This window comes from Cyclopterus lumpus, chromosome 17, assembly GCF_009769545.1.
Source record: "Cyclopterus lumpus isolate fCycLum1 chromosome 17, fCycLum1.pri, whole genome shotgun sequence".
NCBI classification, from domain to species: Eukaryota; Metazoa; Chordata; class Actinopteri; order Perciformes; family Cyclopteridae; genus Cyclopterus; species Cyclopterus lumpus.
This window is the reverse complement of record NC_046982.1, coordinates 17194744-17219226: the sequence shown is the minus strand read 5'-3', so window position 1 is coordinate 17219226 and position 24483 is coordinate 17194744. Positions and strand designations below refer to the sequence as shown.

Here is a 24483-nt window from a genome sequence, read left to right as displayed (position 1 = left end):
GCACTCACTCTCGTCACCTCACTACTGTCCTCCTCCTCCTCGTCCTTTTCAGGTGATTCTTCCTCTGAGCCTCGGCGTCTCGCGTCCCTCGGCAGCCTGTTGGATGACCAGCATTGGCACCGTTTAGCAGTGGAGCGGCGCAGCACTCACCTCAACCTCACCGTGGACAAACACACGGAGAGGGTTCATATCCCCGCAGAGTTCAGCCGCTGGGACATCGAGCAGGTGGGATGACAACACAACGTACACCCTTTTAGACATTATTGTAATCCCAATTACACTCGCACTCTTCATGCAATCAGAAAACAGTACAACCCCCGAATGTTCAAAATGACCTTGGACCCAGAAGATGTTGTATTTATATTATATAATGTGCATTCAACTCTCCGCCTGTACCTTTTTGTGCCCTCACAGCTGAGCGTAGGGACCGTCCAGAGCCGCGGCTCTCACAAACCAGTCGTCTCCGAGAGGAACTTTCACGGCTGCCTGGAAAACCTGCAGTACAACGGCCTCAACCTGATAGAATTAGCTAAAAACAAAGATCTCCAAGTCACTATAATGGTAAGTTTATCAAGCTAAACATAACCACCTGCAGTGATTTCAGTATGGGTACAGCATAAATCACTGGACAACAGCCTTTGGAACCAAAAGATTAGAAAAACAGAAGAAATGAACCATTCTGCTTGGTGTTTTTAACACAGTGCATATACATAAAACCAAAGACCAGCATGTTCATCCTTAGTGTTGTGGGCCATATTTTATTTTTGTTTGAAATAACATGGTTGTTTGTTTTAGGTGTCTTTTATTGCTCTCTCTTGGGCGAGTGCATTCCCTCTGTGTTAGATTCCCTTCGTCCCGACTAGGATTCAATCTCAGTGGTGAAATATTGGCTTCACCACGTTTTTCTGGACGCTGCTGCAGCTGCTAAACGAGCTGCTGAACAGGTTCACGAAGCCAGGACTAAGGACTGTAGACAGTGGTTAGACTCCTACTAATGCCTCCTCATCATGGCTATTGGGACCTTCAGATGTCTCTACATTCTCGATGAGTGGAGTAAGCTCATCAGGGAGAGGCTGTGAAGCGTTCCTACACAGATTAATACATGTTCTCCCATTACGATAAAGGCCCAGGCAAGCGGAAAAACAAAAACATGAATTCTTGGTAAAGAGGTTCAGAGATTTCCCATGCATGACTAAAGATCTAATAGAGGCAATTTAGTGTTGGCTCCGTGGCTCTTACGGTGCTAGCCATAAAGTTATGATCCAATTTGAAACGGAGACTAAATGGTGCTACATACGGCTCTGTGGGGGGGCATTAACACAAAGAGCATCCGAGTGTGGCAGAGGCAGCATCGTTGTGTTAGTGCTGAAGTCCTGCTGGAAGCTTTTTGGAGATTTCTAAGTTAACTTTGTGCACTGTGTTGTGCAGTAGCACAGCCCACTCCCAACATGAGTTATTGTGCATCACTTTAACAGCTCCACAAAGGGCTTTTAGATGTCATCTGTGTTTCCGGAGCATTATAAAGATAGCGGCCTGATATTCCCAGCAGAGAGCTGGAACTGTAATATATAACTGCTGCAGCCTTTGCAATGGACCCGGTGTCATTACCACTACTCAAAACAATGGTCTGTAACAGAGATGTCGAGATACGGGGCTTACTGTATGCTCTCCTTCTTTTATTTTCATTCTTTACCTCCGCGCTAGGTGACTTTGGTTTGCTCAGTTTGCTTTCCTAATCTTATTCTAAGCCTTGCTGTTATCATTATGGTAATATGGTGTCCTCTTCAGGGGACTTGCTGATGAGATCAAGTGACACCAGGTCACGTCGGCACGCCCTCTGCAGCTGATTAATATTCATGTTTAATGTTGTTTAATCTCTCTTGTAATCGTTTATTTCTGTCCCACCTCGTCTCTCTCTCTCCCTCTCTCTCTCTCTCTCGCTCAGGGCAATGTGACCTTTTCGTGTGCTGAGTCGGTTTCCGTCGCCGTGACGTTCCCGGGCCCCCAGAGCTTCCTCCAGTTGCCGGGGGCGAGGGCGTCCTCGTCGGGGGGCGTGTCCGTTGGGTTCCAGTTCAGGACGTGGAACAAGGCGGGGCTTCTGCTCACCTTTGACCTGCCTCAGGAAGGGGGCGTGGTCTGGCTGTACCTCAGCGAGGCCAGACTGCGGCTGCAGATCCATAAAGCCGGCAGGGCGCTGCTGGAGCTCAGTGCAGGTACACCTACAGCTTCAGATCCAAGTCAGCAGTTTGTCTTACATGGACTTTACTGTGTCAACCCATATGCGAGTGAAACAAGATGGCACTGGTACTTCCATGACCAACCAGGAGAGGGATTTGTACTTTCGTCAATCAGATACCTATAATATTTAGGTTATATATTATACCAGGAGTGGGGTTCAAACCCACGAGGGCTTACGCCCATTGGATCCAACGCCTTAACCCCTCGGCCATCCTGGTGATTATAAATGTTGATTTTAACAGTAAAAATAGCTATGAAAGGTCATAAAAGGTCACAATCAATACACTTTGGGAAACAGTGCAATCTAACCATATTTCTAATAGATAAGGTTTGAACCAACAAGCATATCTCTCTGTCACAAAGTCTCACAATTGCATTTAGTTCAGGCGTCTAGTTTACTTTAAAATCTATTGTATCATCCTTATTAAGTGTTGTGCAGCCGAAGCCACTGTGAGATGACTGTGGTCTGCTCTTTAGCAGAGTATTGTCAGTAAGAGAAATAGAGGCTGATAATGAGATATTGATTTATTCCCTCAGCTCCTAACAAGATACAGATTCACAAGGCAGACATGTGCGTTGCTGGTACTTGTTGTAGATCAATCACAAAGAGAATGCAGGAAGCAGGTGTGGTCTGTCGACATCTGCCCCTGATGGGTTTTGTAATGCCATTTGCACCCAAGTTCTACCACCTATGATTTTTGGTCTCAATTATTATATTCTTCTCAAGATTTACAATAAGCTGTGGTGGCTTCACGGTGTGATATTTGTTGAATGTTGAATTTGTTCATCATCAAGCCGTCATTGGCTTCAGCCTTGACACCTGCTGCAGGTCTTAACGGCTTGGTGTGCAGCCATGAACGCTTGGAGGACAACATCTATTGTTCAGCAATGCTTGTGTTAATGGGTATTTGGCTCCCAGGTTCCGCTCTGAATGACGGTCAGTGGCACTCGTTGGAGCTAAACTCCAGACGAGGTCGTCTGAGCATCAGTGTGGATAAAGAGGAAGGAGGCAGCGCCCAAGCCAGTCACTCATTTCCTGTCACCGTAGAAAGTCACCTCTTCTTTGGTGGTAAGAACGGAGCCGGTCACCCGCCTCTTTCTATGCGAACACATATATATGCAATTTGATTTGATAGATAAATGTATATCTATGTATGTCTTTCAGTATTAAAATTGGCATTGCTCACGTCAATAAACATGATATTACTTAGAGAAGAGTAAGAATATATCTAAAAGAAGTTTTATCCAACATGATAGTTACATGTGTCATGTGGACGCTTCACTTTCAGGTTGTCCTGCTGAAGACGACCGGCTGAGGTGCAGAAACCCCTTTAATGTCTTCCAGGGCTGCATGCGTCTCTTAACTCTGGATCACCACATCGTGGACCTGATACTTGTGCAGCAAAAGCAGCGAGGAATCTACAGCAACCTGCAGATCGACATGTGTGGAATCATCGACAGGTCAGTTTCAATCGATCCAGTTGAGGTGGAGCCTCGGCTTACTTTGACCCACAAAATGTGACGCTAACTAATTGAAAACCCTCTTGGCATTGCTGACCTATAAAAGAAGCTATCATATTCGCAGTGTTTCGCCAATTTAATGGAACTCCGGTCGGTCGAAGCATACTGAGACGTTGTTCTAACGTCACAAGCTTGATGCACTTTGTCAGGATGCATGGATGACTTGCTGTGACTTGTCCTGGTCAGACGGGCATCGACCATGTGGCTGTTGCATTATTTCAACTACTCCAGTATGATTTTAACAAAGTGAGAAATGAGAATTGTTTTTATTGAATATGTAACTGTAAATACTAGCTCTAATTTAATCCCACATCCAATGTCTCTAATTAAGTCCATGTATTTATCCAGTAATAGTTAGGAGTGGGGTTCGAATCCACGAGGGCTTCAGCCCATTGGATCTTAAGACCAACGCCTTAACCACTCGGCCATCCTGGTGACTGCTATCTCCATTGGCAATAAACTAAATCAGAGGCATAATGGGGCGGGTCTTCACAGAATGTATGTAAAAATAAATGTAAAAATTCACAATACAAGTCAATTTTCCAGTATTTTCCAGACCATCTGGCCATTGAAATACACCAGGTTTGGGATTTGAACCCATGAGGACTTGCGTCCATTGCATCTTACCTCTCGGTCATCCTGATGAGATGAGCGAAAATCTTAACAGGTAAAAAAAAAGCAATCTTGTGAAGATAACGAGGTCTAGAGAAAACAAGTCAATACATAGGTGGATTTTGGACCCCATATCTACACACCACTGAGATTGTGTGCTTAAGTCAATGTCAATTACCAGGAGTGGGATTTGAATCCACGAGAGCTTTTGCCATTAAGATAATTAGCACAACGTCTTGGTGACTTTAGCAACAATAAGTGGACAGAAGACCTGCTGTTATCTGTCCAATGCATTCATCAAATAGGGGTCTTAACTTTCAACAATCTATGTAAGAAAGATCTGCAACAACAAAATATTTGAATATTTCCAGTCGAACAAGGAGTTGCATTCATTAAGGCATTATATCCCTGGAATTCAGGTCGAATGAGCCCAGACATCATAGGGACAACAATATTTGAAATGTTGAATGACTGCATTGCACATGGAAGAGATACATCATGTATATCAGAGGGGCATAATTTAAATATAGCAAGTTGGGAATTAGTCGTGATTAATGAGTCCTGGAGTGGTGGTGCAAAGAAAGAAAGATATACACTGGACAGAATCATATTTCACAAGGAACTGTATTATTTAAGAAATATAATTCTGTTTCAAAAGTCAATCATTTTTAAAGCTTTTGTTGTTTACCTATTTGTTTATCTCGTTTAGACAGGAAACGAGGGAAAAGTCTCTTGAAGCTTCAACAATTTGCTTCCCAGGCAAAAAAATAAACACAATCGTTGATTCGACAGAGAGAAAAAGCTGCATTCTGTCGAACAGTCGCACGTTTTGTTGGTTCTTAGGCGGAAATATTTCTTCTCTCCTCCCTTGTTTTGTCAAACGACGAGAAGCAACCTTTTGTTCGTCTTATTTTTTTTGCTTTCTCTTTGCTGACAGATAAATATGTTTGAGGGGAAGCGCTGCAGCATTTTAGAGAGAGACTGCACCATCCAGGACACACACAGACAAGCATAAGCCCGCACATACACACACACACACACACACACACACACACACACACACACACACACTTTTAAAGCTTTTGTTGTTTACCTTTTTGCTTATCTCGTTTAGACATCTTTGGAGGGAAAAAAAGATAAACAAGTTCTCATGGGCGACAATCTAAAAGCTCTGAATGAAAAACAGAATACTTGCTATCTGTTGATATACTGATATTGATTAGTCACTTTTTTTTTCATGCAATCTAATGCAACTAATGATGGCACGTAAGAAAAGCATCTTAAGTGTAATTGAAAGTACTTGGAAATGATGAATGAGTCATTTTCAATTCAAGTCATTGATGGTGAGATGATAAACGAAAGTTAAAAAAACATGTGTGTCATCAATAACAATGCAACGTCAGAGAGAGAACTTCCACCTGAGGAGATGAGACAGACAGGAAGAGAGACATTTGGGAGGAAAATAGCTGCACAATTAATAAGATTATTAGAACAATTATAAACCCTCCCCCGAGGGCAGAGAGCACACACACACACACACAGTAAACCCAATGTAAACACCAACATACACACTAGTATTGAACTGACCACATATCCTTGCTGGAAAAGGAGAACCAGCTGAGTGGTTTTAATGAACCCTGTTCCTGCATTAATTATATCATTCAGCAGCATACGGCTCCGGCACACATCTGACTTCTCACTGAAACAAACCCACAACAAACAACAACAACAAATAAAAAAAGTTTTAAAATTAGAATAACTTTAAAATAAATGAACCTCATGCCGTCTCAATGTAATCCCGCTGATTGCCTTTTGGGCCCATGGGATATATTGTACTGTAAAGGCAGGCGGTAAATAGACCCACCGCTTCGGCTTCAGTGTGGCGGTCATACTTCAAAGCAGGTTATTACACCTGCCGCGGTGTGGATTTGTGCTTTATTATTGTTGCCAGAAGCAAAGATTTGGCCTAAGCAAAGTCTCCATTAACGGCACAAATGGAGCTCAAACCCTCAAGGAACCCACAACGTCATCTCAACACCTTTTGTCACCAAACCTGCATCTAAAGGACCCTTTATAAAAATGTTAAACGTTAAAGTGTTAGGATGCATGTGCTTAGCTTAGTCTTTCATTATTATTATCTTCTGTGCATGTGTAGAGGGTGTACAGGGTTCAAACTGGATCCCACTGTGGGGAAGGTCTGAGTATTTTCACCTGAATCTGTGCACCAGATTTATATTCATGTCCAACATTAGCATGCTGATGAATATGGGAATGGGGTTCTGTTTGGTTTGGTGAGTCTACATTGGCCAAATGGCTCACAGAGTGCCGCGGGATAGAGAGCCGTTGGACCCTGAGTTAGTGTTTTAAAGGGTTGTTTTATGGGCGCCTTGGGCGTGAGTGTGAATAACGTGTTTCCGTGAATGACTTTCCAATGGACGTGTGGTTTTAAATGAGGCCGTTTGTCGTCCGGAAAGAGACTCAAATGGTTATCCATCTGTGACACCGCATTGTTTGGTTTCTGCAGGAGAAACCGCACGGTTGTCAGAAGATATCTGTGTTACGTTCTCGTGATATATGTGTGGGGTGGAAGTGTGTGTGTGTGTGCCTGGAGTGTGTGTGTGTGTGTGTGTGTGTGTGTGTGTGCATTGGGGAGAGGAGTTATCTGTTATACAATATTGTGTGAGGGTGATTCAAATAAGCTTTAGCAGCTTAGCAAGTTACATTATTGTTAAAGCTAAATCACATACTCTTTATCCTCTTTATTCATAATTTATAAAAGAAGAATATTCAAGTCTCCCACTCCTAACAATGCACCTTCGTCTCTGTCGTCATCTTCATCATCATGGCAACACCCTAAGAATCATATCTGTTGCACACTAAAAACTCAACATAAAGAATAAGACAGCAGCAGGCGGCGGTAGTTGAGGTTGAATTTGAATGTGAATGCTGAACAGCTCGCTTTAGTTCACGGCGGTGTGGAGATGAATGGAGGTAAAATCACTCTCTCGCAGGCTGACAGGCTGCAGAGTCGGCGCTTTTACCCAAATAAAGGGGAAGATGCAGATTCTGTGCAGTCATCTGGTTTCTCTTTAATATTCCCGCCTGGGTTTTGGGGTAAAAACTCAAACTTAAACGCTGTCACATACATTTACATTCAAAATAAGCATTTCTCATTATTACGCTGTAAAGAGAGTCTTTTTTTTTAACAAAAGTTCAAAGACTTGATCCTGACACACAGTTGTGTGTCCACAAACACACGCTCATTGTAAGATGAAGGACATCTACTCTTGGTGTTCTTTGGGGGCTTGGAAACTGCATTTCTCCTCTTTGAAAGGTTTCTGGCAGTAAACTGTCTTGGTGTATATATAAATGAATGTTTAATAATAGTTTTTTTTTTTTTATTGTTTCTTGTTTTAACAAGAAAAATAAATCCTGCAAGTTCCTCCCATACACACACACACACACACACACACAGTCTTTCAGGATATTGGATGTTATCTTTGTGACAAACTTCTCTCTCTCTGTCTCTCTCCCTCCCCCTCTCTCTATCCCTCTCCATCTTCCTCTCTCGCTCCCCCTCTCTCTCCCGCTCTCCCCCCCCCCCCCCCCCCCCCCCCCCCCCCCCCCCCCCCCCCCCTTCTCTCTCTCTCTCTCTCTCTCTCTCTCTCAGGTGTTCTCCCAGTCGTTGTGAACATGGCGGCCGCTGCAGTCAGTCCTGGACCGTCTTCCACTGTAACTGCTCTGAGAGCGGTTACAGCGGCGCGACCTGCCACAGCTGTGAGTCACAGCACACACAGTGTCTGTCGTAACCATCGGGCCAGACTAAACCATTAGAGCGCTGTCAGCCACCAGTGCTCCACCAGTTCCCCCCCGCTCTCTTTGCATCGTGACCTGTTGTCTCGTGTTTAAACCAGGTGCTAAGCAACATGAAACATGCTTTAGTTGCTACGAGTGGACACTGTAGTGCGTCGGCAGTCATATTATGTGGCCTCCGAGAGCAGGAGATTGGCAAAATAAAGAACGGCGGAAGAAAGGCAAATAATGAATTTCCATTTCCATAGTTACTTTTATATTCATACAAAATTGAAAAGAAAATCGTTCATTCATATCAAGGATATTTAAGAGACTATTCAAGTTGGCAAATGACAAAGAGGCTCTTTTTATAGTGTTAAATCCAATATGCCAATCCCAGATGGACCAGCTAGACTTCCAGTAATTACAGTTACATTTTCCTCCTTCAGTGGAGGTGCTGCAAACTGTGAGTTATGACGGAGCAAACACATTGTTTCTTAGTTTCTGTCTGAGGACATTTTTCACATAAAACAACCCCTTTGTAAACTGCAGAATGCTGATGAAACCTGTTTGCGTGTGCGAAATATGATGAAGGTTAATGACGCTGTCACTGTTTTAAATAGCGAATGAATACATTAAACCGCAGCTGTGAGATGTTAGATCTATAGCTTATGTGCCGATTCCCTCGAGTCAAATCCTTAAACCAAAGGAGGAGGGTTTCTCTTCACGCTTCGCCCCCTGGTCGCATTTTTATTGCTGGTCGCATTTTCCTTTGTCTAACCACAACTGAGGAAATGTGATAATAAAAGGCTTTCGGGCTGTGGTGGAGAAGAAGAGTGATAAAGAGGTGAGCAGAGTGTGGGAACCTTGAGATATGGATTTGGACTGGAAAGGCTTGATTCTTTGATTGCAGAAGATGCTCTGGTGTGTGTGTGTGCGAGAGGCCGAGAGAGGAGGGAGGAAGACTCATGCAGACAGAGAGGAAGAGGCAGAGCTGATAAAGGTCTACAGTTGTATTTATTGGGTCTCTGTACTCCCATCAGTCATTACTGTCCTCTCCAGTTGGATTAATCGTTACTTTACGGGACGCTGGCTGCAGAAATAAAACTGAAGATGATTGTCTTCACTCTGGTTATGAGACAGTGATTCAATGGCGGCAGCACCTCCTCCACGGTGTGTAGTCCTCCTCCCCTCACGGCTCCCGCGTGCGTCCGCCAGCCGACGTGTTGACGTGATTCATGTTGAGCTGATCTCATTATTTTCCCTCCCAGCTGAGTACGAGCAGTCCTGTGAGGCGTACAAACACAACGGCAACACGTCGGGACACTTTTATATCGACGTGGACGGCAGCGGACCAATCAGACCGCAGCTAGTCTACTGCAACATGACAGGTGACACACACACACACACACACACACACTGCCCCTCATGCTCGTATCATCACTTAATGTTTTTATGATTTAAATGTACATAATTGTAAACGATGTTGCTCCTGTCATCAGACTGTCATCATCTCTTTCTGTGTCCTTCTCCACATCAATCCCTCTCTCTCTCTCTCTCTCTCTCTCTCTCTCTCTCTTTCTCTCACACACATTATTCTCCCCATCTAAATAAGTCTTGGTGCTTTATATACTTTTTATCATAATGAAAGAGAACATTGTTAATTTTATTTTCCTCTCCTTTCTTTGTAAACATGTTTCTCCTACCTTTGACCATAAAGTGCAATGTGCATCATAGTATCGCTTGTGTGTCTCTCTGTCTGTCTGTCTGTCTGCCTGTCTGTCTGTAGAGGAGAACACATGGATGGTGATCCAGCACAACAACACAGAGCGGACCAGAGTCCGGCCGTCTCCAGGTGTAGACCAGCACTCGGTTCACTTTGACTACTCCACGGAAGAGGAGCAGCTGTTGGCCGTCATCAGCCAATCGGAGCACTGCGAACAGGAGCTGTCCTACCACTGCAGGAAGTCCCGCCTCCTCAACACGCCAGGTAAGTTCCTGTTTCTTTGTTGGCTCTTTTGACATCCTGGCTCAGATTTTCCTCACAGGGATTCAAACCAGCAGAAGTAAGATAAGTCTTCTCTAACTTGAAGCCGGTTGAAGTCGACTGTTATTCTTTTCTATCAAAGACTTTATTTAATCAAGCTGTACCCAGCAGACCATACAGAGAGTTGTTGTGCATTATAATGCTTATGATGCATTTTGTACAAACACAAAGCCCCTGGAGAATGTATGGACCCTTTCTGACCTTGTTCGCATATTAATGATGCTCACATCACGACATTTTTTATTTAATGGACAAAAAGTTTTGTCCGCCAAGATATACTCATGGAAAGTGAGGAGAAAGCAACAAACACGTACAACGTTGTTGTTGTTGTTGTTGTTGTTGTGTGTTTTTGTGTATCATCATTGAATGCCTAGCTTGCACATGTGCGTGTATGCTTTCTCAGCGCTGAATCAAATGATGTCAATATGGTGTTTAAATAAAGTCACAATATTCCTTTTTGGTCTAATGTGTGGAAGAAATCAAAAAAATTATATTTTTGATTTTTCGCAGTCAGCACACATTTCATCGTTTTTCTTCCAAAACGAAAGTGCATTTGTGAGTGTACACAGAATATTAAGACAATTAGTGTGTGTGTGTGTGTGTGTGTGTGTGTTTCAGAGGGCTCTCCGTTCAGCTGGTGGCTCGGGGGTCCCGGTCCCGGTCGCGTCCAGACGTACTGGGGCGGCGCCCAGCCGGGCAGCCAGCAGTGCGTCTGCGGCCTGCAGGGCGACTGCGTGGACCCACAGCACTACTGCAACTGTGACGCCGACCGCGTGGAGTGGTAACACATATTTGTTTATTTATTTGCCTTTTTCCGGGTATCCTGCTTGTGTAAATGTACACATTTCAGTTCAAGCATCTGCCATCAGTTAGCCACCATGTTTCATAAAAAAAGTCACTTATTTGACTTGTTGTTTAATAACTGGGACAATATGATGACGACTGCCTTGAAATGCAACACGTTCCAGACAGTAATGATAACGTACATTTAGTAAATAAAGCAATTTATTCACTAATACATACAAAAAAAGTGTTACTGCAACAAAAAACAGATAAAATGGGTTTTATAGTCATATCTAAATAAATATAGAACTACATTATTAACACAAGAGATTCATTATTTCATTTGTTATGTTTTGCATTAAATAAATTGGTCTAGAAAAAGACAATTTTTGTACGGTAAACAGGTCTTCTTTTACTGAATATAGGGAAATAAGTATATGAATTTGATGATCAGAGGTATTCTCCCTAATTGAAAAGATGCTCTTAACAGGTGAACAATCTTTAAACTGACTTTTGACTTAACAAATCGACTGGAATTTGATCTGAGGAGAAAAAAACTCAGTTTTGAGCTTTGCTCACGCGTTGTAAACAATCCCGCCTTCGCCTCACTTCCTGCCTTATTTCATTTCCCAGTACAAGCTGTTTGTGCAACGCCAACTCTATTTTTACAGACCAGAGCTGCTGCTCTTCAATATTTCATCACACTCACAAAGTGCCGTGTACACTCCTCGCTCTCAGTCTTTCCAGCCCCTGGATGTATTTTTATAACCAACTCCCCCCCCCCCCCCCCCCCCCCTCCCCGCATCGGGGCCGAGAGGAGAATTAAGTGCGTGAAGCTCCGTGTGGGCGTGAATGGACAGGAGGTGTCTTGTTTTGAGAGTAGCAGTTCCACAATCTGCCGGGGATGGATGTTGACTCTCAGAATTCAGGAATAAATATAAGAGCTTGCACCTACTCACTGCACTGTTTACACCTGCTAGTTAAGACATGTAATGTTGTCCCAAAGCGACATTTAAAACACCAACCGAAGTAGCATAGTTTGTGGTTTGTTGACTCCTCCACAGCCACTCGTTTTCTTCCTCTACATGTTAATGTTGTCCCGCTCCTCCACATCACCTCCACCTCTTTTTGTTGAACTTCTCCATCATCTCCTGCGCATTCGAAATGTTTTGCTCCGTGTTTTCCTGCAGGGCCGAGGACTCGGGCCTGCTCACCCATACGGAGAGCCTCCCTGTCAGGTCCCTGTTGCTGGGTGACATCCAGAGGCCGGAGTCAGAGGCCGCCTACAGGGTGGGACCGCTGCGTTGTCACGGAGACAGTAGGTCCAACCCAGTTCTTCAAGTGGCCTATTGTTTCAACACAATGACAGAAACCTTCCTATTATGAAAATGACCGTTGTCGCTTGTTTATTCTATCAAACAAACCATAATAAATCCTCATACAACACACTAGTGACACTCGAATTCAGTTATTTCAGGCACAGAAATGCTTTTTAAAAGAAGAGTTTAACATTTTGGGAAATACTCTCATTTTGAGGATCGACACCACTCTTTTTTTCTGTCTTTTTGTGATGAAGATAGAGTCAGCAGCTTAACACAACTTAACGATTGTAAACGGACACACAGTAGCTTGGCTCTGTCCAAAGAAAAGAATCCAGCTACCAACCTCTCTCAAGCTCACCGACACATAATATCTTGTTTAATCCATCTAACATGTTGAACTATGTGGTGAACGCAAAAGAATATAAAACCCTGTGAGTAGTTTTTATTTGTTTTATTACAGCTGTCACTGGGCAACACTAAAACTCTTTCCTTTAAAAATATTTTGTATTTGCAGTTTTTAATTACCTCTTTAAATCTACACATTTGCCACACATGTCAAAGCATAGCCAGAGGTACTGTACACCGAAATGAGCTAATTAACTTTCACAATTTGTCAAATTAGATTCTGATTCGATTTGATTCAAATAACTTTTCGTGGTGTTTCTCAGAGAACTTCTGGAACGTTGCGTTCTTCGACAAGGAGACGTCGTACCTCCACTTCCCCACCTTCCACGGGGAGCTGAGCGCAGACATCTTCTTCCTGTTTAAAACCACGGCCCCCTCAGGGGTCTTCCTGGAAAACCTGGGCATCAAAGACTTCATCCGCATCGAACTGAGCTGTGAGTAGGAGCTGGGGGTCCAAACTCTGTGTGAGTGCGCATGTGTGTGTGCGATGCTGTTACAAGATGCAATAGAAGGAAGCATTAGGGTTTTTTTCCCTATTCGTAATCAGATTTCTAGCTAATTTGTGTCCTTTTTCATTGAAGAGTGAACAATTGCACTTCACAAAAACACTCTGCATGTACAATAACAATTTGTTTCTCAGTGCAGGGAGTATGGTAACATTTTCCCTAATGTATCGCTTACCCTTTGATGTTAGATGAAACGGTCAGTTATTTTATTGAGGTTTCTGCTGGTGCTGCTTGCGTGTTTCCAACGTTTTGTTCTGCTTGCATTGTTTGTTGTTTTCCGATCGACTTCCTTCCCCCCCACAGAACGCACGTGCAGCCGTAGATAACGTACGCTGGCCCTCAATGCATTCCCAACAAATCTAATTAAATTTATCCAAGGTGAAATCCATAAAAACAGAATTCAAATCCATTGCAGAGCTGTTTTGTTTTTTTACGCCCCCCTTGTTTTTAATTTGACGGTTGCTTTATGATCTCTTTGGGGCATTTCAGCCGTGACCCACCATTAATTCCTGTCGATTTATTCTTGTGTAATGCATACATTTAGGGGCCCGTAGTGTGTCGTTTAGATTATTACAGTAATAATCGACAGGGACTTATTTAGTTTGTATCTTGCCATGGAAATATGGCAGGGTGTAAAGCGTATGTTTATAGCCTGCCATATATTGTGTAATTTAAATTATAGCTGTATTACCCAACAATGTGTCCTTGTGTTTATATGGTTATGACAGCATTGCGGATGGCATGCGGTACACATTTATGGGCAGCAGTGGTCTGTGTCATTCAAAACAGCTTGTATCAGTTATTAGAGTCATCCATAGTTGCCTTTTGAAGTTCTTTCACCTCACTTTACCTTCCTAGTTTGGTTCGGATTGCTATTTTTATTCTGGAGGGAATTGATTTAGAAATGGGATTTAAAGGGACATACACACAGAATCTAATAATACAGGGACACTGCTGCACCAACAGCCTCTCTCCTCAGGGAAATCATTGTCAGTGTGGTTGTTCCAGCTCTGAATGCTGCTGCTCTGCTGCCGGTTTCCTCAGATCGCTTCCTAACACTGAGGCTGAGGGCTGAGAACAATTTCTATAAGAAGTTACTTCAGGAGGCTGAGATATTGTTTCATCTGGCGCTGTACTCCCACAGTAATACATGCTCACCTTTCACCAGCACAACATGAAAGATGAAGGTTTGCTTTACCTGCACTTTCCTAAATCCTTTGCGGTTGGTGGAGAGAACAAAGTTGAGCAGAAGGAATAATAAGACATTGAGCACTGAGGCGCTGTCCGTGGTGCTGAAACAGGGCAGCACCAACGGGGCCACAGCGCTGTCCGTGGTGCTGAAACAGGGCAGCACCAACGGGGCCACGGCGCTGTCCGTGGTGCTGAAACAGGGCAGCACCAACGGGGCCACGGCGCTGTCCGTTGTGCTGAAACAGGGCAGCACCAACGGGGCCACGGCGCTGGCCGTGGTGCTGACTCACGGTTCTGTGGCTCAGAGGGCAACTTGTCTATGGGCGGTGGTGAAGAGTTATCCAGATCCTTTTTACTTGGAGCAATGCTACAAAATAGATTACACATAAAAGTAAAAATGTGTCCATTATGAGTGACAATTTCTAAAAATGAAAGGTGTGAAAGTTTTAACTCGTCAATAAATGCTGAATAAGATATTTTGATAACAATGAATTTATTAATGTGCACAATGTTTCAAGGTTTAAGAGTAGCAGTTCATTCTAGTTTGACTATTGTTTCAATTTTATAAAGAACAGCGTGTGGCATTTAGGGAGTTCTATTGGTAGAGATGCTATATCATATTATTAAGTATGTTTTCACTAGTAGCCCTCAAAACTGTGCTAGCGCAGTATTGTAAGCTACTGGCTGAGTGCATGAGGCCAAGAAGAGATTCTTCACCTGCCTTCACCTGGTAGGTTGCCTGCATGACATCACACTGCAGGGCTCAGCAATCTAAAAAATAAAAATAAAACGGTCTAGCAGTCTGGTTCCACCTAATCAGTGCAGGCTCTCAAGTCTTTTGTTCTTATCCTGTGAGAGCTGCACTTGTGCCTAAAGAAGCTCTGTTGGTTTTTGTGTTTGTTGTTCTGTTGTGAAAGAGTAATTAAACTACTTCCAGGGAGCTCTACAGTTCCCTCATCGGCTTGTTTGGTCTTCACACACTTGAGTCCAACCTAATTGTCAAAACCCCCCTGCCTCTATTCCCATGTGGCATTGGCAGGTTTTAGACAGGCTTTCATTTGTGCAAACAGGATGTTTGCACAAATGAATGCCTGGTTTGAGGTCTCTGGGGGTTTTTTTGTCCAGAGGAAGATCATTTTCTCCAGCAGCAAAGATACAACTGATACTTTTTTTTTGTTGATTTTGCATTACTTAATCCAAGAAAAACGGCAAATGAAAAGCTTTTTATGGAAATTGTATTTGATTGATTGACAGACCTGAATTCATTGTTCAATGAGGTTCTTTTTCATGATTTGTAAAATATCTTCACACAAAAGAAAACATCTGGTTGATCGGGCAACCGAGTAACTTCATAGTGTTTCGTTCGTCAAACAATGTGTGAGATGTGTGGTGAAATTGGTTGAATCTAATCATCTAATTATGACTCACACATTGCATTAATTATGTGTTTTTTCTGCTTTGATACTTCTCTATATCCCATTCCTTTCCCGTATCGCCCCTCTATCCCCGTCTCTCCCCCTCTATCAGCCTCCACTCGGGTGGTTTTCTCCTTCGACGTCGGCAACGGGCCGCTGGAGGTCGGCGTGGAGTCGAGCGTCCCCCTGAACGACGACCGGTGGCATCGAGTCCGGGCCGAGCGGAACGTCAAGGAGGCGTCGCTTCGATTGGACCAACTTCCTGTCGCCAGGCGGGAGGCTCCCGCTGACGGACACCTCCACCTGCAGCTCAACAGCCAGCTGTTCATAGGTAAGGAGTGTGACTTTCTTTCTTTTTGTCTTATGTTTGTTGTGTCGCGCTTATTTAACGGGATGTTTAGGAATGTAAAATAGTTATATAATATATAAAGTGCAAATGCTTGTGTGTTTTCCTCATTAGTCTCAGTGCTGGTGGTTTCAAGGCCACTTCTCAAGTCTTCTGCAACGACAGTTTCTTACTGTGCCTCCGATTCTCTCCGGCACTAACTTGCACAAATACTTGCCTCGTCTCTCTCATCTCGTTTCTCTTATCGCTCTCTAGAGAACTGCTAGTTCCGTCTCAGCAGCCGGATCACAGGATCACAGGGCAAGTCAAATATCTTTTTAGTCTCTCCCTGGCAGACAAAAAAAAACTCAGTTTCTTTCCCAAGTTCACACCAGGCAGCAGTACTCTATGAAACATCGACAAGGATAGTGCGTTGTCTCGTTACTCGGGGCTCTGGCCCAGAACGAGTCATTTACCTATGGAGGCATTCAGTCATCTTTACAAGGGAGTATAGAGGTTTACTGTTCAAGTTAGTTTATATCACAGTGAGACAAATGACTTTACAGACACATAGAACAATTACATTGTAGCCTCCTTAATGTTTTTCTAAAACATTAAAAGAAACATTGCTTGATAGCGCCACCAGTGGACAAGAACTTCACTGGGTTCCTTTAACAAACAAAAAGACAAAACATATCGAGTATGTCTAAATAATACTCTGTCTCCACATAGATGTGACCAGCAAAAATAAAATAAGAAATAAATAAATCACTACAATTGAACGGAAACCCTTTGTGCATACATGACATCATATTTCTGCACAGTATTATAGGACAACAGATTATTTACATGGACATTTACAGAAGTCACACTTGCTAAATTGACATATTTCCTTCAAGTTGTGATACATATGGTGGATGACAATATCCTTGCATGCAGAGGATCCAGTGCTGCAGCAGGTAGGACGTGATGTGATCCTCAGAGTGCTGTGTATCTACGTCAGACTGGGATACAATCCTCAGAAAAGGGCGAACACATCCTCTCTTTCCTTATTCTGTTTCATTCTGCTCAACTGCTATCGGCTGAATGCCGTAAACTGCTTAGCACTATATTAAAGCGCTGAGTCGGTGGTTTCTGATCACGAACAATATTCGTGTTTGATAAATAAAACATGCATCAGGGAGCAGTAATACACATCAAGTGTGTTGTGAGTGATGTGATTTCTTGCATTGAGGGTCTTTTAATAATCTGTAAACAAAGCTGGACCTGTACGTGATTCTTCAGGCCGTCGTGTAATAATAACTATAATAACTGAGAACCTCAAACACAAAATTCATCAATACTGCAGCCTTGTTTTTCTCAACTCCATCGGTTATGAATTCTCCATGTGACCTCTACGAGGGGGGGGGGTCTCATATAGGATTCATATTTGTGTGTTTTTTTAATAAAAATGTGCTGGCCTTATTTTCCAGAATGGTTTGGTAATAGATTTTTTTAAATTATTTGGCTTGATGGTCTAGATTTGACGTGCAGGATTGATGAATTTCCACCTCTCCTAATGTACAAATAATAACAAGTACAAAGTGTTTACTGTTAATATTAGCTCTCTCAAGGACACATTGACTGTATGCCCGAAAAGTAAATATAAAGTACATAATATATGTATATAAATACATGAATATTCATATCTGCTCAGGTGCATGCAATCATAAACCACAACGCTGCTGTAGAGATTATGCCCATTTTATTCATGAGCCATAATCCCGCCTTCGACAAATTCACAACGAAATTTGTTTTACTTTTGTTTGTATTCATAATCCTTTTGTGCATTTTTGATAAACTATGATATCTCACGCTGTGCATATATATGAGACTTCCGTAAATTTATAAGGCAGCCTACTTAGTGTTGTCTTCCATGAATTCATAAGCCATCATTCATTAAACACTGTATGTATGAGCCTTTATTATTCTTTCTTTTAGGCAGTGGATTACTTTATTTCGATGGAGTTATAAGCCACATGATTGCTTTTACACTTTCTTTATTGACTGATATTTCTAGGTGTAAAATATTCACACACAGCAGTTTACATTTCTGCATTCTTTGCAAGCAGTATTTCATGTCTGCCTGTTTTCGGATAGACACGCAGTGTTTTAGTGGCGCTGCATTTTGCATCCATGTTGGCTGCTGCGCTGATATATTTCTTCTCTGCATGCTGCGAGCGTCGTCATAAGGAACCGTTTTTTCCCAATTTTGTTTAAAAAAGAGGACCGTGCAGTAATTAGAGGTATTTGTTGGTTTCAACCTCATAAATCCTCTGCAGTGCTCTCTGACAGCGTGGTGTTGGTCTGCCCGTCTGCGTTTGGTATGTGTTGCCCGGTGCAGGTGGGGAGGGGAGGCACAGAGACATGTGTTGGTATTTTGTAAAGTGTTTTTGAGTACCACGAAAAGCGCTATATAAATTAAATGCATTATAATTTTGGTGGAAGGTCGGTCTCAGACTGAGAATAGACGCCTCAGAATTACGTCTGTTGTTGTTCTGTCACCAGTCTGCCGATTTTATCAACGAGTGCAAACTAAATGATGTGTTGGGTTTTATTCAACTCCTGATGTACTGACACAAAATATAGAAACACCAGCTGAGAACAAGGACAACGAGCTGGACAAACAAGGTTAGGTAAGAATAGACGGGACTGTTGTGGACAGATGGAGGGAAAACATTGTGTTTACATACATTTTATATTAATATCTACAAAAAAGCACAAATGACCAACGAAATAACCAACTAAATAAATCTAAATAAATGTCAGGATAATTTAAAATCAACTATTTTAATGGATCACTCTCCAGCCCGTAGATCTGCATCAAAAGAAACTCTCTGTGTTTGAAGCAGTAATAAAGAGGTCTGTATCGACCTATGAATTTATAGCCGATTCTTACCGTATTAATAATTTACATGCAATAGTTTTGGAGATGACAGACCGACGTTGCCGTCCCCAGAGCTAGTGTGGCTAAAATTTATAATTTTGCTGACTGACACTCAAGCTATCATATGTTGCAGCCCGTCTGTACTAATGAATTTGATTTCTACCTCACAAATATGTGGCAGTGTGTGTTTCACTGCATCACATCCTGCTCTCAGAGGCTGCACTGTTGGATATGTGATAGAAATAAAAAAAGAGAAGTCTCTCTGCTCCAAAGTTCTCATCTTCACTCTCCCTTTTTGAGCTACTTCACTCTTTCCAAGCTTTGCTTTGGGATTCTTTGTATTGGGAGCTGCACACACTTTACCTTCGATTTTTGCTTTGATCTGCATTCCACTAATAGTTTTTGCATTCACTCTCATGTGGTCTCTATTTTTATGCACAACGTGTGCTCACAGCAGGATCTCTTGTTGGAGCTGAGGTTCTACGCCAGGTTGAAATTCTCACTGATCTTGAAGATCTCGTTATCTGCATTTGGACTTTTTGATCTTTGCTTTAATCTTTAACCCACAAATCCCTCCTTTCTTCTTCTTTTCTCTATAGAAATTATCTTACCTTCCCAGAAGTGATTCCTCTCATCACATGTCTTCACCAAATGTTTTATGATCAATGTTTTACGACTGGATTTATGGTCGAAAACCTTCTCTCGGCAGGCTTAGCTATCAAACTGATGTTAACCCCAAAAGTCGTGTTGGAGACAGCTTTCACTCTCAAGTTGTAGTTCATTAAATAGTCAGAGAAAAGACCCACAGCAGACAACCTCCCTTTCCATTTACCGATTATTTTTTCATGAACTTACTCATATAAATAAAATATAAAGTGTTGGTAGCGTTTGTACATGTAAATATTAAATTAAAACATTAAATATAGCAAAACCTCGTCAATTATTCGTACTATTTCAATTTTAAAATGTTCTTCAAGCAGGTGTAAATAAAAACCTATATATATATATATATATATATATATATAATATTAGATTTCTTTTATTGCTTTAGATCCAATTCAATGAAATGTCCTCTTTGATCCACCTGCTATTTATTAATAGCATATATGATTTTGTCGGGAAATACCTCAAATGAGTTCGCAAGATGCATGAAAATGTTTTAATTCACTAACTTATTATAATGAATTCCCAGTAGGGCAGATTCCTCGTCAGACTGACTGAAATCATTCGCAGTAAGAACCCAATAAGTTGAGTATTGTGTCAACACACCGCTTCTAAAATGGCAACTTTTGAGCCCACATTTGTTTCTTTTTGCGATGCCTATACACCTGCTTCAATGATTTACTTGTGTCAGAGCAGAAAGGAAGGCTGACTGAAGGATGCGTCGGTGTGGAAAAGCGGCTCGTTCACTGAGCAAAGTGGCGTCTGAGGACAATAACAAGATATTTGGAGAAATGACAGCCTGTCACGTTTGAATTCTGATTGCTGCCGTCACATATGAGGACTATTTGTGTGTGTGTGAACGCAAAGATGGACATGTATTTTTTTATATATGTCTACGTGCTCAGGTTTGCAGCTATTATGAACACAACCTGACAGATTGCCAAGTTAGCTGCTGGAGATGGTGAAAGGGTGAAAGGGAAAGGGATTGAAAGGGAAGGAAATAGGCCATTTTGGACCGAAAATGTTATGTGCAGCTCGACAGGAACACGGGACCCAAACGCCGTCAATGATGGAAAAGCAACTTTATTGCTAAACAGGATTCCAAAAACAGGCTTCAAAAACCAGGATGCAAAACACGCACACAAGATCTTCCACGATCTAGACAAGACGAACCGAACCAAGGGGGAATGACATGAACAGGACTTAAATACAGAGGGCTGGTGCAGGTGATTAGACACAGGAGGAAACAATCAGGGACAGGGCAGACAATCACAGGGACAGGAAGTGAAGAGAAACAGAGGACACGAGAGACAAGGACTTCAAAATAAAACAGGAAACACGACAACGCTACAGATCCTGACAGAAAAACAGCCGTTGAAACTTTTGGCCCCGATTAAGTTTTTCCTCCTACAGCTTGTTCCCTCGTTGCCGTTTCACCATTGTGTCATTTTATAAGAAGAGTCTTGAGAGTTTAGAGCCTCTGGGGGAGGAGAGGTGACGTGTAGATATGCTGTGTAGATGACAGGAGGAAGAAAAATGGAAAAAATAATATCCACACAAGGACATAAAAGAAAGTCAGGGACAGGGAGGAGAACAGAATCTTTGTTCTGGAAGTGCTAGCTTTGATTCCTTCATGCTTCGACAGCGATGCTTGTGATACCAATTTAAAAGTTTGAAATTAAGCATTTAAAAGAAACTGTCACGCAATTACATGTCCTCAGGAGGCACGGCGTCCAGGCAGAAGGGCTTCCGGGGTTGTATTCGCTCCCTGCAGCTGAACGGCGTCACCCTGGACCTGGAGGAGAGGGCGAAGATCACACCGGGGGTTCGACCCGGCTGCCCGGGTCACTGCAGCAGCTACGGCTCGCTCTGCCAGAACCAGGGCCGCTGTGTGGAGGGAGCCAACGGCTTCCACTGCGACTGCAGCCTGTCCGCATACACGGGAGTCTTCTGCCATACAGGTACATGCATATACGCGGCCGGTGTTTAGGCAAGTCAGACCATGAAATTAAAAAAAAAACTATTTAGAAGACATTTCTTGTAAAATAATATTATAATAATATATATATATATTTATATCATAACATATATAATGATTTATATCAATATATAATAGTTATAGATATATAATTATAGATATATCATAATGAGATAGATAGATAGATAGATAGATAGATAGATAGATAGATAGATAGATAGATAGATAGATAGATAGATAGATAGATAGATAGATAGATAGATAGATAGATAGATAGATAGATAGATAGATAGATAAAAGAAATCCTTGCATCAGTATGACACAGCCATTAAAAGAGATAATGCTCAAGAGCCGTCGAGAACACTTTTTGAAGGTGTTGGTCTTGTCTCGGTCTCGGTCTCAGCCACAGAGGAATCAGGATTTTATTCCAAGACCGATCAAGACCACCTCTATGTAGACATTACTAAATTGCACACTACATTGCATGCATGTTCACCTGCTAGTCTTCTCTTTCCCTGCTGGATTGCTACTTTTCTTCTCTTCTTTATTGCAGAAAATGATTGAACAGGTCTCATACAGAACCAAAGAGAAATACATCATAGAATAAACCCTTTCAATGGCTTTAGCTTCATCAAACTGTGACAACTTTGTCCGCACAGAACCGGTTCACATCCTGCCGCCGCCCCCTCGTCGGTGCTTTACATTTACTGCAGTTGACTCGTGTATCTCAACATCCAAGGTTGCGTTTTGTGTCAGTTTGAAGTTTCAAAAGGAGATTGCCAAAGTGGAGTCCTTCACTCTGGTGCCATAACTATGTTGTCTACTCAGTCATTTAGTGCATATAGACACACAGGTATTCACTGGTCTCTTATAGGATACATTATACATATACATTATCAGAATGCACCCTCACAGGGGATGGAAATGCAAAGAAAGAAACAGAAAGATAAAAAGAAGAGACGTGTGGTATCTGTATCACTCCTGTGTACCTTTTAATGCACGTTGCACTCTTTAAGAAGTGCTCGTGGTATCAAAGGCTGTATTGAATTTCACTTTGATCACTTTGTCTTCTTCCCAACAACCACAGAAATCTACTTTAACGGTCTTCATCTGTATCAATAGAGCTGTTTTCTGTGGTTAGTAGGGAGGTGTTGTTTTCTTCATATGTGTCGCAATGTCACAGTTGTTTAGATGCAGTACTTACCGTGAGCAATTGATTATAATATTGAAACAATACAATAATTCTCTTCCGGGTAATATTGATCAACTACTTCAGTGGAGGAAAAACAAAAGAGATGCTGCAAAGTGAAATAAATGGTGTTCATGCAGGATGAAAAGTCAATAGATTCCACTCGCAAGAAATCAAATCAATAAACCTAAAGTAATAAACCGTGTAAGAAAAATGCTGCCAGCATTCAGAGCCCTAATAGTGGCAGAGTTTCAGATCTTGTTCTGAAACTATTCCTGAAATCTAGAGTTACAACAGTTGCACACAATATCATGAACACTTAAACAACACGTAAAACATGTGAACTGTAATATGTAATCAACTGCTCATCATAGTATTCAAAAAGGGTCTTTACCGGACCTTTTTGGTATGGGTTTAAATGAAATCTAATAATCCATCTGAAAGTCCAGTTCCATTTGGACTCTAGTGGTGTATTTGAGGTATGAAATCTTCTTTAAAGAACAAAAAGGGAGTGAATATGAAAGATAATGTAGAAACAAGAAAGAAAAGTACTCGAGACTTCCACCTTGACGAAAAAATCAAGAGCGCGAACTCCTGATCTGACAACATAGAATAAAGCCTCCGTTTAGATTTAAGAGATTTAAATATGGGGACAGTGGTCAAAAACAGAAAATAAAAGCTTTATAATGCTGTAGTTTTGGTCACTTTTTCTTATGAAAAACAGTGTTGTAAAATCAGTTTTACCATTTTGGATACCTCCAAATAAGGGCCTGCCTCTGTAACCTCTCCTTCTCCAGAGGTGTCGGCCAGCTTCAAGCCGGGGACGTCCGTCAGCTACTCCTTCAAGGAGCCGTACGAGTTGGGCCGGAACAGCAGCGCCCGGCCGTCCTCCATCTACTCCGACGTGACGCTGAGGGCCGAGAACGTGTCCCTGAGCTTCAGGACCAACCAGAGTCCGGCTCTGCTGCTCTACGTCGGCTCCTACCACCGAGAGTCCCTGGCCCTGCTCGTCAACAAGCTCGGTGGGGAGGCTTTTATTTTGAAGGAGTCTGTTTGCGTGGCAGATGCACAAGATTCAAGTAGAGCGTCTTATTTTCTTTTTAAATCGTCTACCTCGACTTCTGTTTCCTGCAGCAAGATCGCGCACAAGATTGGGGGCATCACTTTCAACAAGCCTCTTTTTACGCCTCTCCTCCTCTATGCTCCTCCCTCTCTCTCAGGTCTTTTTCACATCCATTTTTTCCTCTCCTCTCCTTCCATATCATTCAGACTCGAGGTTGAACGTCCTCTAATATTCATGAAAATCTTCTCATAAGCTTCTTTCCCCATGTGCCTCCTTCTCCCCCGCAGTCTTCTTTCACCCTCTTAACACCTTTTTTCAAATCTTTTCTCTCGACCCCATTGTTCCCTTTCTAGTTAATTGCGTCTCTTTTCTTCTCTTGTCTTACTTGGTCGCTCTTAATTCTTTTATATTATTCTTGTCAAGACTCTTTCTTTACACCCCTCTTCACCTTCCTCCCTCAACCTTTTTCAATCACTTTCCTCCGTTTCCTCCTCGTCTTACCTCTCC

At 42.3% G+C, this 24483-nt stretch overlaps 1 pseudogene; it reads left to right on the top strand.

Moving 5' to 3' along the window:
* The window catches only part of LOC117746375, a 76460-nt pseudogene that overhangs the window by 41563 nt on the left and 10414 nt on the right, over positions 1-24483 (top strand).